The 18,011-nt window shown below is 38.9% G+C and overlaps 2 long non-coding RNA genes across 2 annotated transcripts; one reads left to right on the top strand and one right to left on the bottom strand.

Moving 5' to 3' along the window:
- The first annotated feature begins 10,320 nt into the window (after nt 1–10,320).
- On the top strand, nt 10,321–14,419 carry LOC116197620. Its single transcript, XR_004155068.1, has 3 exons — nt 10,321–10,416; nt 13,814–13,870; nt 14,121–14,419. It is a non-coding gene; the product is annotated as an uncharacterized LOC116197620 (long non-coding RNA).
- A 2,069-nt stretch (nt 14,420–16,488) lies between these two features.
- Nucleotides 16,489–17,688, bottom strand: LOC116197104. The gene is made up of 3 exons (XR_004154990.1): nt 17,373–17,688; nt 17,126–17,182; nt 16,489–16,865 (listed from the first exon to the last, which is right to left on the bottom strand). It is a non-coding gene; the product is annotated as an uncharacterized LOC116197104 (long non-coding RNA).
- Nucleotides 17,689–18,011: the final 323 nt, after the last annotated feature.

The raw sequence follows: 18,011 nt of genomic DNA, 5'->3' as shown, positions 1-18,011 counted from the left end.
TCGTCGAAGAATTTCTTCATTATTTGCAAATAAAAATTATAAAGCATGAAAGATATATTTTTGTTGTCAGCACCTATACAATCTCCTAAATTGTTTTCTCAGCCTATTCATTGAGAGACATGAGTTTCTTGTTTTTTTTTTGTGCGAACCTTAATATCTGGAAGTTCAATGGGATCCGCTAATCCAGTCTAGCCGGGTCGGTTCACTAAGGAATAGAATTCTCTCAGCGTGGATTTTATTCATTCGCAAAAATCGAGTGCGAGACTTGTTTAAGGAGAAGAAGCGCCTAACCGCTTGAACCAACCCACATCTACTAACAAATGATCTTGACCCTAGCATAAATTAAAAATGACCTCTCTCTGTTATGATGTCGTGAAGAGAACTTAGAGAGTCCTGATTTCTCAGTAGCCCATTCGCACGTTTACTGGTAGCATGTAGGGGTGTGCACGGATACCGGGTATACCCGGAACCGGTCAGAACCTACCCGGTAGGGTAGGGTCCGGATAGCTCGTATTGAAAATAGGGTAGGGTCCGGGTATCAAAATAAGGAACCGGTGAAATCCGGTTCCGGTTCCGGTTCCAGTCTATGGGGTATCCAAAACCGGAACCGGAACCGGAATCCGGAACCGGATGGTAATTACTTAAAAAAAAAAAGGGTAAAGTTACCCTCAATATCAGTCAGATCGGGAAGACATGAAGGAAGAAGAAGGTAAAGCTCAGCTTTCGTCTCAGCCTCTTCAACCCTAAATCGACTCTGTACTCCCTCTCCCTACAGTTCCTCTCCGTCGCTCGCCTTTCATCTCCGACTCTCCGGCTTCGACTCTCCTTGAATCTCTCTTTACCGGTAAGATTTTGCGTCATCTCGTCTCCGAATCTCTCTAGACTCCTCTGCTGAGATCTGACCAGAGACATATATCAGTCGACTGGAATTTTTATGTTCCTTTTTGGGTTGAAAAATCGATATTTGTATTCAACCGCGAATTGGGCAATTGTTTTGTCGCTCTTTATATGTTTCTCGGCCTTTCGACTTAGGTCAGATACTCAGATGTTCTTGGTTCCTTAATTATGATGATCAAAAGGATGTTCAAATGTCTAACATCTTCCTTATGTGTCCGCTGATCTGCTGAATTTGGAAGAAAATAGAGAATGCGAAATTATGTATAATCAAGTTTCCGACGATTGTAACCAGCAAGATGCAACATATAACAACATATAGAAAGGACCAGATCAAGATTCATGGTTTCTGAGCTTCTGGTGTTCTTGCAGTAGTATTGTCGCGTCCACGTGTAGGGGATTTGGGCATTGAATAATTCGGTGTTTCGTGTTCGAAACTTGCCCTGGTTGGGACCGTCGAGTGTTATGCTGTTTTTTGCTGCTTCTCTTGCGTTTTTGTTTCTGTATAAGTACCTGGACTTCTAATGGATTGTAATGAGATTACATTTTGCATCAATGGTATTTTTGGTTTATTAATTTGTGTGAAATTCCAAGAGCTGTTTAGGGAAGTACTTGGGTCCATACTCAAAAGCATTCATCAGTAAAAATGACGGGGAAAAGTTATGGTACTGTGATACAAGCTTTTTCGATCTTATTCTTGGAATTTCTTATACTTTTTTGCTTTTCATTTATCTTTATCAGATCTATGAGTCTTCCCTAGACCAAAAGAAAAATGTAGGGCGATCAAATCGAACATGATAAAACAATTGCTATGTATTTCAATAGAATCATGTAAAACGTTGAAGTTAGGCGATGAAAAGCTTAGATTAAATGGGATGAGATAGCCTTTTATATAACAGAGGGAAATTGTACCGTTCAGCCATCAGATTCAGATAATCTTGAGGGTGTTCTTTGGGGCATTATTAGATGATTTAGATCAGCACTTCCCAGGACGCTGATCTGAAGGACAAAGGGCCAAGGGACCGTCCGGTGGTACGGCGGGAGACGGGTTTATGACATTCATCTTCATTCATTGGTTTAATGTGATGGGAAATTGGATAATTAGAGAAGTCATTGTCGCTAACAAAGTTTGAGGATTCATTTTCCGGTCATCGTACTAATCCAAACAGCATAATTATTACTTTTTTTTCTTTTTTAAAATTTTTTTAACCATTCAATTCAATTTATTGCAGATGGAAAATTCGACTAACAAGACAACTGCTGATAATGAGTCTACATGCGGGGTATCATCGACCAAAGTGGGCTCTAAGAAGTCAAGGTCCGAGGTTTGGGATCATTTTCATAAAGGCAAAGATGAGAAAAATGGAAAGGATGTTTCCATTTGTAATTACTGCAATTCACTTCTTGCTTATTGTGTTGATTGGGGTACTTCATCAATGTGGAAACATTTGAAAACTTGCTCAAAATATCCCCAAAATCTTGACAAAAAGCAAGAGTTGATATCATCATTTTCTCAATCTGGAGTAGATGGAGTAAGTGTCAAATCAATGACTACTTGGAAATTTGATGAAGAATACTGTAGGCACGTGTTAGCTCGAATGGTTATTGTTGATGAGCAACCATTTTCTGTTGTCGAGAAACAAGGTTTTAGGGGTTTTGTGACAGCATTGCAGCCTTTGTTTAAACATATTTCGAGGTTTACAGTTGCAAGAGATTGCATGAAGCTCTATATTTGTGAGAGAATGAGTCTAAAAGATAAGTTAAAATCTCTAAAATCAAGGATTGCTCTCACTACGGATATTTGGATTTCTATTCAGAATTTGAGTTACTTGTGTCTCACTGCTCATTTTATTGATGGTGATTGGAAGTTGCACAAGAGAGTTATTAACTTTGTTGTTATGCCTAGCCATAAGGGTAAGGAGATTGGTAAGATGGTTGAGAAATGCATCAATGAGTGGGGCTAGGGGTGTGCACGGATACCGGGTATACCCGGAACCGGTCAGAACCTACCCGGTAGGGTAGGGTCCGGGTATCAAAATAAGGAACCGGTGAAATCCGGTTCCGGTTCCGGTTCCAGTCTATGGGGTATCCAAAACCGGAACCGGAACCGGATGGTAATTACTTAAAAAAAAAAAAGGGTAAAGTTACCATCAATATCAGTCAGATCGGGAAGACATGAAGGAAGAAGAAGGTAAAGCTCAGCTTTCGTCTCAGCCTCTTCAACCCTAAATCGACTCTGTACTACCTCTCCCTACAGTTCCTCTCCGTCGCTCGCCTTTTATCTCCGACTCTTCGGCTTCGACTCTCCTTGAATCTCTCTTTACCGGTAAGATTTTGCGTCATCTCGTCTCCGAATCTCTCTAGACTCCTCTGCTGAGATCTGACCAGAGACATATATCAGTCGACTGGAATTTTTATGTTCCTTTTTGGGTTGAAAAATCGATATTTGTATTCAACCGCGAATTGGGCAATTGTTTTGTCGCTCTTTATATGTTTCTCGGCCTTTCGACTTAGGTCAGATACTCAGATGTTCTTGGTTCCTTAATTATGATGATCAAAAGGATGTTCAAATGTCTAACATCTTCCTTATGTGTCCGCTGATCTGCTGAATTTGGAAGAAAATAGAGAATGCGAAATTATGTATAATCAAGTTTCCGACGATTGTAACTGGCAAGATGCAACATATAACAACATATAGAAAGGACCAGATCAAGATTCATGGTTTCTGAGCTTCTGGTGTTCTTGCCGTAGTATTGTCGCGTCCACGTGTAGGGGATTTGGGCATTGAATAATTCGGTGTTTCGTGTTCGAAACTTGCCCTGGTTGGGACCGTCGAGTGTTATGCTGTTTTTTGCTGCTTCTCTTGCGTTTTTGTTTCTGTATAAGTACCTGGACTTCTAATGGATTGTAATGAGATTACATTTTGCATCAATGGTATTTTTGGTTTATTAATTTGTGTGAAATTCCAAGAGCTGTTTAGGGAAGTACTTGGGTCCATACTCAAAAGCATTCATCAGTAAAAATGACGGGGAAAAGTTATGGTACTGTGATACAAGCTTTTTCGATCTTATTCTTGGAATTTCTTATACTTTTTTGCTTCTCATTTATCTTTATCAGATCTATGAGTCTTCCCTATACCAAAAGAAAAATGTAGGGCGATCAAATCGAACATGATAAAACAATTGCTATGTATTTCAATAGAATCATGTAAAACGTTGAAGTTAGGCGATGAAAAGCTTAGATTAAATGGGATGAGATAGCCTTTTATATAACAGAGGGAAATTGTACCGTTCAGCCAACAGATTCAGATAATCTTGAGGGTTCTTTGGGGCATTATTAGATGATTTAGATCAGCACTTCCCAGGACGCTGATCTGAAGGACAAAGGGCCAAGGGACCGTCCGGTGGTACGGCGGGAGACGGGTTTATGACATTCATCTTCATTCATTGGTTTAATGTGATGGGAAATTGGATAATTAGAGAAGTCATTGTCGCTAACAAAGTTTGAGGATTCATTTTCCGGTCATCGTACTAATCCAAACAGCATAATTATTACTTTTTTTTTCTTTTTTAAAATTTTTTTAACCATTCAATTCAATTTATTGCAGATGGAAAATTCGACTAACAAGACAACTGCTGATAATGAGTCTACATGCGGGGTATCATCGACCAAAGTGGGCTCTAAGAAGTCAAGGTCCGAGGTTTGGGGTCATTTTCATAAAGGCAAAGATGAGAAAAATGGAAAGGATGTTTCAATTTGTAATTACTGCAATTCACTTCTTGCTTATTATGTTGATTGGGGTACTTCATCAATGTGGAAACATTTGAAAACTTGCTCAAAATATCCCCAAAATCTTGACAAAAAGCAAGAGTTGATATCATCATTTTCTCAATCTGGAGTAGATGGAGTAAGTGTCAAATCAATGACTACTTGGAAATTTGATGAAGAATACTGTAGGCACGTGTTAGCTCGAATGGTTATTGTTGATGAGCAACCATTTTCTGTTGTCGAGAAATAAGGTTTTAGGGGTTTTGTGTCAGCATTGCAGCCTTTGTTTAAACATATTTCGAGGTTTACAGTTGCAAGAGATTGCATGAAGCTCTATATTTGTGAGAGAATGAGTCTAAAAGATAAGTTAAAATCTCTAAAATCAAGGATTGCTCTCACTACGGATATTTGGATTTCTATTCAGAATTTGAGTTACTTGTGTCTCACTGCTCATTTTATTGATGGTGATTGGAAGTTGCACAAGAGAGTTATTAACTTTGTTGTTATGCCTAGCCATAAGGGTAAGGAGATTGGTAAGATGGTTGAGAAATGCATCAATGAGTGGGGCTAGGGGTGTGCACGGATACCGGGTATACCCGGAACCGGTCAGAACCTACCCGGTAGGGTAGGGTCCGGGTAGCTCGTATTGAAAATAGGGTAGGGTCCGGGTATCAAAATAAGGAACCGGTGAAATCCGGTTCCGGTTCCGGTTCCAGTCTATGGGGTATCCAAAACCGGAACCGGAACCGGATGGTAATTACTTAAAAAAAAAAAAAAAGAGGGTAAAGTTACCCTCAATATCAGTCAGATCGGGAAGACATGAAGGAAGAAGAAGGTAAAGCTCAGCTTTCGTCTCAGCCTCTTCAACCCTAAATCGACTCTGTACTCCCTCTCCCTACAGTTCCTCTCCGTCGCTCGCCTTTTATCTCCGACTCTCTGGCTTCGACTCTCCTTGAATCTCTCTTTACCGGTATGATTTTGCGTCATCTCGTCTCCGAATCTCTCTAGACTCCTCTGCTGAGATCTGACCAGAGACATATATCAGTCGACTGGAATTTTTCTGTTCCTTTTTGGGTTGAAAAATCGATATTTGTATTCAACCGCGAATTGGGCAATTGTTTTGTCGCTCTTTATATGTTTCTCGGCCTTTCGACTTAGGTCAAATACTCAGATGTTCTTGGTTCCTTAATTATGATGATCAAAAGGATGTTCAAATGTCTAACATCTTCCTTATGTGTCCGCTGATCTGCTGAATTTGGAAGAAAATAGAGAATGCGAAATTATGTATAATCAAGTTTCCGACGATTGTAACTGGCAAGATGCAACATATAACAACATATAGAAAGGACCAGATCAAGATTCATGGTTTCTGAGCTTCTGGTGTTCTTGCCGTAGTATTGTCGCGTCCACGTGTAGGGGATTTGGGGATTGAATAATTCGGTGTTTCGTGTTCGAAACTTGCCCTGGTTGGGACCGTCGAGTGTTATGCTGTTTTTTGCTACTTCTCTTGCGTTTTTGTTTCTGTATAAGTACCTGGACTTCTAATGGATTGTAATGAGATTACATTTTGCATCAATGGTATTTTTGGTTTATTAATTTGTGTGAAATTCCAAGAGCTGTTTAGGGAAGTACTTGGGTCCATACTCAAAAGCATTCATCAGTAAAAATGACGGGGAAAAGTTATGGTACTGTGATACAAGCTTTTTCGATCTTATTCTTGGAATTTCTTATACTTTTTTGCTTTTCATTTATCTTTATCAGATCTATGAGTCTTCCCTATACCAAAAGAAAAATGTAGGGCGATCAAATCGAACATGATAAAACAATTGCTATGTATTTCAATAGAATCATGTAAAACGTTGAAGTTAGGCGATGAAAAGCTTAGATTAAATGGGATGAGATAGCCTTTTATATAACAGAGGGAAATTGTACCGTTCAGCCATCAGATTCAGATAATCTTGAGGGTGTTCTTTGGGGCATTATTAGATGATTTAGATCAGCACTTCCCAGGACGCTGATCTGAAGGACAAAGGGCCAAGGGACCGTCCGGTGGTACGGCGGGAGACGGGTTTATGACATTCATCTTCATTCATTGGTTTAATGTGATGGGAAATTGGATAATTAGAGAAGTCATTGTCGCTAACAAAGTTTGAGGATTCATTTTCCGGTCATCGTACTAATCCAAACAGCATAATTATTACTTTTTTTTTCTTTTTTAAAATTTTTTTAACCATTCAATTCAATTTATTGCAGATGGAAAATTCGACTAACAAGACAACTGCTGATAATGAGTCTACATGCGGGGTATCATCGACCAAAGTGGGCTCTAAGAAGTCAAGGTCCGAGGTTTGGGATCATTTTCATAAAGGCAAAGATGAGAAAAATGGAAAGGATGTTTCCATTTGTAATTACTGCAATTCACTTCTTGCTTATTGTGTTGATTGGGGTACTTCATCAATGTGGAAACATTTGAAAACTTGCTCAAAATATCCCCAAAATCTTGACAAAAAGCAAGAGTTGATATCATCATTTTCTCAATCTGGAGTAGATGGAGTAAGTGTCAAATCAATGACTACTTGGAAATTTGATGAAGAATACTGTAGGCACGTGTTAGCTCGAATGGTTATTGTTGATGAGCAACCATTTTCTGTTGTCGAGAAACAAGGTTTTAGGGGTTTTGTGACAGCATTGCAGCCTTTGTTTAAACATATTTCGAGGTTTACAGTTGCAAGAGATTGCATGAAGCTCTATATTTGTGAGAGAATGAGTCTAAAAGATAAGTTAAAATCTCTAAAATCAAGGATTGCTCTCACTACGGATATTTGGATTTCTATTCAGAATTTGAGTTACTTGTGTCTCACTGCTCATTTTATTGATGGTGATTGGAAGTTGCACAAGAGAGTTATTAACTTTGTTGTTATGCCTAGCCATAAGGGTAAGGAGATTGGTAAGATGGTTGAGAAATGCATCAATGAGTGGGGCTAGGGGTGTGCACGGATACCGGGTATACCCGGAACCGGTCAGAACCTACCCGGTAGGGTAGGGTCCGGGTATCAAAATAAGGAACCGGTGAAATCCGGTTCCGGTTCCGGTTCCAGTCTATGGGGTATCCAAAACCGGAACCGGAACCGGATGGTAATTACTTAAAAAAAAAAGGGTAAAGTTACCCTCAATATCAGTCAGATCGGGAAGACATGAAGGAAGAAGAAGGTAAAGCTCAGCTTTCGTCTCAGCCTCTTCAACCCTAAATCGACTCTGTACTACCTCTCCCTACAGTTCCTCTCCGTCGCTCGCCTTTTATCTCCGACTCTCCGGCTTCGACTCTCCTTGAATCTCTCTTTACCGGTAAGATTTTGCGTCATCTCGTCTCCGAATCTCTCTAGACTCCTCTGCTGAGATCTGACCAGAGACATATATCAGTCGACTGGAATTTTTATGTTCCTTTTTGGGTTGAAAAATCGATATTTGTATTCAACCGCGAATTGGGCAATTGTTTTGTCGCTCTTTATATGTTTCTCGGCCTTTCGACTTAGGTCAGATACTCAGATGTTCTTGGTTCCTTAATTATGATGATCAAAAGGATGTTCAAATGTCTAACATCTTCCTTATGTGTCCGCTGATCTGCTGAATTTGGAAGAAAATAGAGAATGCGAAATTATGTATAATCAAGTTTCCGACGATTGTAACTGGCAAGATGCAACATATAACAACATATAGAAAGGACCAGATCAAGATTCATGGTTTCTGAGCTTCTAGTGTTCTTGCCGTAGTATTGTCGCGTCCACGTGTAGGGGATTTGGGCATTGAATAATTCGGTGTTTCGTGTTCGAAACTTGCCCTGGTTGGGACCGTCGAGTGTTATGCTGTTTTTTGCTGCTTCTCTTGCGTTTTTGTTTCTGTATAAGTACCTGGACTTCTAATGGATTGTAATGAGATTACATTTTGCATCAATGGTATTTTTGGTTTATTAATTTGTGTGAAATTCCAAGAGCTGTTTAGGGAAGTACTTGGGTCCATACTCAAAAGCATTCATCAGTAAAAATGACGGGGAAAAGTTATGGTACTGTGATACAAGCTTTTTCGATCTTATTCTTGGAATTTCTTATACTTTTTTGCTTTTCATTTATCTTTATCAGATCTATGAGTCTTCCCTATACCAAAAGAAAAATGTAGGGCGATCAAATCGAACATGATAAAACAATTGCTATGTATTTCAATAGAATCATGTAAAACGTTGAAGTTAGGCGATGAAAAGCTTAGATTAAATGGGATGAGATAGCCTTTTATATAACAGAGGGAAATTGTACCGTTCAGCCAACAGATTCAGATAATCTTGAGGGTTCTTTGGGGCATTATTAGATGATTTAGATCAGCACTTCCCAGGACGCTGATCTGAAGGACAAAGGGCCAAGGGACCGTCCGGTGGTACGGCGGGAGACGGGTTTATGACATTCATCTTCATTCATTGGTTTAATGTGATGGGAAATTGGATAATTAGAGAAGTCATTGTCGCTAACAAAGTTTGAGGATTCATTTTCCGGTCATCGTACTAATCCAAACAGCATAATTATTACTTTTTTTTTCTTTTTTAAAATTTTTTTAACCATTCAATTCAATTTATTGCAGATGGAAAATTCGACTAACAAGACAACTGCTGATAATGAGTCTACATGCGGGGTATCATCGACCAAAGTGGGCTCTAAGAAGTCAAGGTCCGAGGTTTGGGGTCATTTTCATAAAGGCAAAGATGAGAAAAATGGAAAGGATGTTTCAATTTGTAATTACTGCAATTCACTTCTTGCTTATTATGTTGATTGGGGTACTTCATCAATGTGGAAACATTTGAAAACTTGCTCAAAATATCCCCAAAATCTTGACAAAAAGCAAGAGTTGATATCATCATTTTCTCAATCTGGAGTAGATGGAGTAAGTGTCAAATCAATGACTACTTGGAAATTTGATGAAGAATACTGTAGGCACGTGTTAGCTCGAATGGTTATTGTTGATGAGCAACCATTTTCTGTTGTCGAGAAATAAGGTTTTAGGGGTTTTGTGTCAGCATTGCAGCCTTTGTTTAAACATATTTCGAGGTTTACAGTTGCAAGAGATTGCATGAAGCTCTATATTTGTGAGAGAATGAGTCTAAAAGATAAGTTAAAATCTCTAAAATCAAGGATTGCTCTCACTACGGATATTTGGATTTCTATTCAGAATTTGAGTTACTTGTGTCTCACTGCTCATTTTATTGATGGTGATTGGAAGTTGCACAAGAGAGTTATTAACTTTGTTGTTATGCCTAGCCATAAGGGTAAGGAGATTGGTAAGATGGTTGAGAAATGCATCAATGAGTGGGGCTAGGGGTGTGCACGGATACCGGGTATACCCGGAACCGGTCAGAACCTACCCGGTAGGGTAGGGTCCGGGTAGCTCGTATTGAAAATAGGGTAGGGTCCGGGTATCAAAATAAGGAACCGGTGAAATCCGGTTCCGGTTCCGGTTCCAGTCTATGGGGTATCCAAAACCGGAACCGGAACCGGATGGTAATTACTTAAAAAAAAAAAAAAGGGTAAAGTTACCCTCAATATCAGTCAGATCGGGAAGACATGAAGGAAGAAGAAGGTAAAGCTCAGCTTTCGTCTCAGCCTCTTCAACCCTAAATCGACTCTGTACTCCCTCTCCCTACAGTTCCTCTCCGTCGCTCGCCTTTTATCTCCGACTCTCTGGCTTCGACTCTCCTTGAATCTCTCTTTACCGGTATGATTTTGCGTCATCTCGTCTCCGAATCTCTCTAGACTCCTCTGCTGAGATCTGACCAGAGACATATATCAGTCGACTGGAATTTTTCTGTTCCTTTTTGGGTTGAAAAATCGATATTTGTATTCAACCGCGAATTGGGCAATTGTTTTGTCGCTCTTTATATGTTTCTCGGCCTTTCGACTTAGGTCAAATACTCAGATGTTCTTGGTTCCTTAATTATGATGATCAAAAGGATGTTCAAATGTCTAACATCTTCCTTATGTGTCCGCTGATCTGCTGAATTTGGAAGAAAATAGAGAATGCGAAATTATGTATAATCAAGTTTCCGACGATTGTAACTGGCAAGATGCAACATATAACAACATATAGAAAGGACCAGATCAAGATTCATGGTTTCTGAGCTTCTGGTGTTCTTGCCGTAGTATTGTCGCGTCCACGTGTAGGGGATTTGGGGATTGAATAATTCGGTGTTTCGTGTTCGAAACTTGCCCTGGTTGGGACCGTCGAGTGTTATGCTGTTTTTTGCTACTTCTCTTGCGTTTTTGTTTCTGTATAAGTACCTGGACTTCTAATGGATTGTAATGAGATTACATTTTGCATCAATGGTATTTTTGGTTTATTAATTTGTGTGAAATTCCAAGAGCTGTTTAGGGAAGTACTTGGGTCCATACTCAAAAGCATTCATCAGTAAAAATGACGGGGAAAAGTTATGGTACTGTGATACAAGCTTTTTCGATCTTATTCTTGGAATTTCTTATACTTTTTTGCTTTTCATTTATCTTTATCAGATCTATGAGTCTTCCCTATACCAAAAGAAAAATGTAGGGCGATCAAATCGAACATGATAAAACAATTGCTATGTATTTCAATAGAATCATGTAAAACGTTGAAGTTAGGCGATGAAAAGCTTAGATTAAATGGGATGAGATAGCCTTTTATATAACAAAGGGAAATTGTACCGTTCAGCCAACAGATTCAGATAATCTTGAGGGTATTCTTTGGGGCATTATTAGATGATTTAGATCAGCACTTCCCAGGACGCTGATCTGAAGGACAAAGGGCCAAGGGACCGTCCGGTGGTACGGCGGGAGACGGGTTTATGACATTCATCTTCATTCATTGGTTTAATGTGATGGGAAATTGGATAATTAGAGAAGTCATTGTCGCTAACAAAGTTTGAGGATTCATTTTCCGGTCATCGTACTAATCCAAACAGCATAATTATTACTTTTTTTTTCTTTTTTAAAATTTTTTTAACCATTCAATTCAATTTATTGCAGATGGAAAATTCGACTAACAAGACAACTGCTGATAATGAGTCTACATGCGGGGTATCATCGACCAAAGTGGGCTCTAAGAAGTCAAGGTCCGAGGTTTGGGATCATTTTCATAAAGGCAAAGATGAGAAAAATGGAAAGGATGTTTCCATTTGTAATTACTGCAATTCACTTCTTGCTTATTGTGTTGATTGGGGTACTTCATCAATGTGGAAACATTTGAAAACTTGCTCAAAATATCCCCAAAATCTTGACAAAAAGCAAGAGTTGATATCATCATTTTCTCAATCTGGAGTAGATGGAGTAAGTGTCAAATCAATGACTACTTGGAAATTTGATGAAGAATACTGTAGGCACGTGTTAGCTCGAATGGTTATTGTTGATGAGCAACCATTTTCTGTTGTCGAGAAACAAGGTTTTAGGGGTTTTGTGACAGCATTGCAGCCTTTGTTTAAACATATTTCGAGGTTTACAGTTGCAAGAGATTGCATGAAGCTCTATATTTGTGAGAGAATGAGTCTAAAAGATAAGTTAAAATCTCTAAAATCAAGGATTGCTCTCACTACGGATATTTGGACTTCTATTCAGAATTTGAGTTACTTGTGTCTCACTGCTCATTTTATTGATGGTGATTGGAAGTTGCACAAGAGAGTTATTAACTTTGTTGTTATGCCAAGCCATACGGGTAAGGAGATTGGTAAGATGGTTGAGAAATGCATCAATGAGTGGGGCATTAGAGATTGTATTTCGTCTATTACAGTAGATAATGCTAGCTCCAATGATGTTGCTGTGAATTATTTGAAGGATAAGTGGAAGAATGTGCTTGTCTTAGATGGAAGGTTTTTTCATATGAGGTGTGCAGCTCACATATTGAATTTGATTGTGAAAGATGGGTTGACTGAGATTCGTGATTCTATTAATCGAATTCGAGCTGCAGTAAAATATGTGAGAAGCTCTCCAGCTAGAGCTCAATTATTTCAGCGGTGTATTGTTGAGGAGGGAATAACTTATAAGGGCTCTGTTTGTCTTGATATCTCAACTCGGTGGAATTCTACTTATCTGATGTTGGAAACTGCACTTAAGTTTAGATAGGCCTTTATTAGACTTGAAGATGATGATGTTGCTTTTATTAGTGAACTTGATGGTGGAGTTCCAACTAGTGAAGATTGGGATAATGCATCTATGATGTGTTTGTTCTTGGGAAACTTCTATGAAGCTACCAAGAGAATGTCTGGGAGTCTCTATGTGACGTCTAATAGTTACTTTCTTGAAATTGTTAGCATGCTTTCTACTTTGACTGAGTGTGCGAGAGATTCAAATCCTGGTCTTCGATCTATGGCTAGAAAAATGAGAGAGAAATTTGACAAATACTATGGAAGTGTGGATCGAACAAATATGATGGTATTGATAGCTGCGGTATTGGATCCTCAGTATAAATTGAGGTTTTTGAAGTATTGTTGTCGGAGAATTTGTGATGATTCTGGTAGAGCAGAAGAGATGATTCAGCATATAACGGATGTCTTGGCGGGTCTTTTTTCATTCTATGAGAATATTCATTCTTCTTCAGTGAGTGAACATTGTACTTCAACTGCTGAGTCTATCACTCCTTCACTTCTTGAGTCTAGTAGTTGTGCCAAGATTGTGAATCCGAAAAAACTAGTGAAAGGTTGGCGTGAAGATGATGAAAATATTCAAGAAATGGGATCTAAGTCTGAATTGGAGCAATACCTTGATAGTCCTACCGAGCCGGAAAGTGATTCTTTTGATGTATTGAGATGGTGGAATGATAAGAAATCAACCTATAAGGTATTAAGTTCTATGGCAAAAGATATCTTAGCCATTCCGGTGTCCACAGTAGCCTCGGAGTCGGCTTTCAGCACATCTGGTCGAGTTCTTGATCAGTTTCGTAGCTCGCTCACTCCAAAATTTGTGGAAGCTTTGATATGCGCACAAGATTGGTTGCGCTCTTCTCTAACTCCGATCACCATCGAGCAATATTTGGAGGATGCAGAAAAGTATGAGGAAGGTAATTTTAATTTTATTTCGGGGTTATTCTTTTCATCTATTTTTCACTTGCTCTTTTAACTTTTTATTTTCATGTGATTTTCTTTTTATAGAACTCAGCGGCACCACGACGGAGATTATGATGGATTAATGTGTGGAGCAACTACAAGGTAATATTAGCGAAATAAACATGAATCGCCATCAAAGAAATGATTTGTGCATCTTTTCATCCAAGATGGTTCGTCATGCTCTTGACAGTGGCTGCAGTGTTCTTTCTTCTTTTATGTTTGCTTGGTTGGGTTGGGCTCAATAGATTTGCTGAGACAAGATATGCTCTATTTGTTCTCCATACACTTGTTGTTCCCCGTCCGATTTTATTGAGAATGGACGAGTCTCATTCAGTTTTCTATTGGTTTGCAGCGATGAGGAAGATGAGAATGGCAGTGCCAGTGAAGAAGCCACTCCAGTGGAAGCATAAAAGCACACCATGCTGGAGTGCTGGAATTAAATTACAAAATTTTGGCACGTTCGAGTGGGAGATCAAGTGAGGATATTGGGAGTGTGATTTGTCTGCTTTTGGATAGATAAATTTTTTAGTTCGTGGACCGTATTAGTCCATTATGGACGTATTGTGAGGGAATATTACATTTTATTATGTGAGATCGTATTATGGATTGATTGATGAGACATTATTTTTTATTGTTGTGGATTAATCTAAATTTATGTTGATATTATATTTGTCGTGATTACTGATTATGGGTGTGATATTTTCTATTTTATTTACGAGATAAAAAAATTTACAGGTTCCAACAGGGTACCCGGAACCTGTGGTATAATACAGGTTCCGGGTAGGTTCCGGTTCCAGGATTCAACAGGGTAGGGTCCGGTTCCAAAATCTTGGAACCGGTCCCTTACAGGGTAGGGTCCGGGTATCGTGGAAAAAACAGGGTACCCGGAACCGATCACCCCTAGTAGCATGTTTGGTGTTTTATCACATCTGACTGACGAGATAGAATCATCTAAAGGGTTATCGTCGGAACAAGAGGATTCAATTTTCAATCAACGTAATTGGGCTTTTCCTATGAGAAGAGTGTTTTTCTGGACCTGGCCAATTAATTAATTAATAACAAGTGAAACTGATTTAGCCCAATGGGCCTCGAATATATGATTTAGAAACAGTATCTCCTTCCAAAAACATGTTTTCTTCCCCCCCTTTTACCACTCTAATTAGGGGAGGGATCTAAGAGTTCGGTCCACGGGAGCAACACTCAAGAGAAGCTGGAAGGTACATAAATAATAATATCATAAAGTCAAGGAGATTGAAGAGATAATTTAATGAAGAAAATGACAATTTCGACATAAAATATAGTAACAATTTATAACTTTTTTGCTGGGGGTGGGATTAAAAAAAAAATCCATCCGTGACTGCCATACAATGTTTTCTTTTCGTGCGAATGGATGAAATATGAAAATTTCATAAGCCAAAAATCCATCCGCGACTGCCATACAAATAACTCTTTAATAAAGTTGCATAGTGAAACGGTATCATCTTATATTCTTGTGTGTTCAATTTTCGTAAGCAGAAAAATATTATGTAAGAATGTATTGGAAAATGGAAAATTCTACCATTATAGAATCTACTATTAAAAATAGTTTATTCCTTATGTCAAATTTGTCACAATAATTGGAACTCTCCATTTTTAAATATTATGTTATTGGTGGCCATCAACTAATCATGAACATAATGGCAATAACGTGCTTTTGCGTCTAATGGCAATAGTAATTGGATTTTTGGTTCGATTATTGGATTATTGCTGGCGATTTTTTGGAATATTCCTCGTCAAGAGATTGTTAAGAGGTTGATATTGATAAAAGGGTATAATTAGCCATAGCAGGGACAAAAGATCTTTTTTCTTTGTTTTTTTTTTTGGGGGTGGAAGGGACAAAAGAATCTATGAGGGTAAATCTGCTGATTTGATTTTTTTAATGAATTGAAGCTTCTGATTGGGTCCACTGGACCTTCGACGTCCTCCCCCGAATGTCCCCTCCTCTCGGCACTTGTAGGTTCAATCAAAACTAGGTCCAAAAGGGAAAAGGAAAAAAAAAAGAAAAAAGAAAAAAAGAGATGAACATGCTCAAAATTTTCTTGGTTTTTTTACTTGTAGACGTTGGAAATGGAAATGTAAACATCACAACAGAATATTCACTACAACAAAAAGGGCCTACGATGACATTTTTTAGGACTTTAGGCGACCTTTACAAGCATTGTCAAAAATCTCGTGACGTTTGTGATGACCCATAACTATGAGTCACCTAAGGTTCGGTCGAGATAGGGCATCGCGACGTTCATGACAAGCATCGCCATAGGTATGTTGACTCATAATAGTAGTCACCACAACCCCCAGTAGGTGGAGGACCACCTAGGGTGACATTTGTATGGGTAGTCCTAGACCAGACTACGATGACGTTTGGTCAACATCGGGCATGACCACCCTATGACTACCCATGCTAACGTTGGCCTCGAATAACTTACGCCAACATTTAGCAGACATCGCCTAACATCAACATGGGATGACCCATGATTTTGTCGGTCTAGAATCACCTTAACGAAGCAACCCGATACTCAGATGGTGGGTTTTCTGTCAACAAGTGGTAAGCTTATTAATAGATGACTGGCAATATTTCTTTTTTGGTCAATAAATTGTGAGCTTGTTATCAAGATACTATTGTGAAATTTATTTTAATCAAACACAAATAATTAGTACAAATATGCATGTAAACTCAAGAATTACATCACATAATTATGTCTATTGCATCAAACCTAATGTTACAATCTCCGACCAAATGTCATAAGTTCAACAACAGAAAAGCTGTCATACTCATACAACACGACCTTATTACTTAGTAGATAAGCTTGAGCAACATCCCCTCCAGAGCCTTCTCTCATGCCATAGTCTCCTCTTGCATTTGTCTTTGTTGAGCTCGTAGTTCTTCTCTAAATTGTTCTTCCTGATGTTTTAGGGCCTCCGCCTCCTTCAAAGTTTTTTTTGTAGAGCTCATTGTTCGGCTCTATATTCTTCTCCCATTTTTGCTTGAGCCTCTGCCTCATCATAGAGTTTTTATTGTAAACCTTCTTGTTCGGCTCCATCCTCCTCCTCCTCGATCCTTCAAAGAGATGAAGACACATATACTAAGTGAGGAAGCTTGTAGCCAAAAAGATACAACAGAGGTTGTGTTCGCAAAATAGATCATGTAAATAGATGTTGAAATTGAAATGCCATTGACATTATCAATTGGAGAAGCATAATTATGAGCATTCCGTAAATACAGTGAGATTATTAGCAGCAGACATTCAAAGGACAAGACTCAAGACAACCCACAATCAAAACAAGAGATTTGTCCCAACGAAGTGAAGAAATCTTGACCTTAAACACTGATTTCTTGAGGGATGATGGGTTGCTGCTCACAGGAATCGAAACAACCTGCGAAAAAATACCCATAAAAAACTCTTTAAACCCTCCGACCAAATGCATCGAAAGCTGCTAAAAGACAAAGCCTATATTCCTTTATGCACTTAATCAATTCAAACAAAGCTCAATTTCCAATTTTCTTTCATGGAAATCTAACATAAAAAGACCCAGACTGGGACCATGGGTTAGTGGTTTGACAGACCCAAGAGACGGTTGAATGAGCCATTGCACATCGTTAATTTTTCCACCATATCATTGCCCACCGTCAATTTCCTAGGCTTCCCGACGACCATCGTGTTGGTGTCGATGCTGGCCATGACGGATGGGGCCTCAGATGAGGACGAGTCCCAAGTATCCTCATGCTCAGTGTCGATGGTGGTGTGTACATCACCCTCGTGTCTATCCTACGGACGACTGTAGCTCCGATGAAGCTGACCTTTCCTTTCCTTTTCCTTTAACCTGATCGGATAAAAAGAAAGGAGTATAGAGAAATGATAGAAGGGAAGTGAGAGAGATAAAGGATAGAATGGAAAGTGAGAGAAATAAAGGAAAGAGAAGACTTAATTTGATTTTGAATTTTAGCTGGCGGGCAAGCAAAAGCTTTCCCGCCTTGGGTTTTAATTTTTTTTAATAATTCAAGATTTTGGCGATTCTTTTATGGGTTGTCCAAAGTACCCCATGAGCCGACAACAAGTTGTGAATAAGTTATCAGATTGGTGATAGTTGAAAGTTCTGATCAATTCGCACGCCATCAACTAGCGGGCAACGGCCTTACCGACTTGTAATTGGTGAACTTCTTGAAAGTTGCCTTGTTTGAATTGATAGCCTCTCAATCGTTTCT

Source organism: Punica granatum, chromosome 2 (genome assembly GCF_007655135.1).
Source record: "Punica granatum isolate Tunisia-2019 chromosome 2, ASM765513v2, whole genome shotgun sequence".
Lineage (NCBI taxonomy): Eukaryota > Viridiplantae > Streptophyta > Magnoliopsida > Myrtales > Lythraceae > Punica > Punica granatum.
Note: the sequence above shows the minus strand (reverse complement) of the source record. Positions and strands in the feature narration are given on the sequence as shown.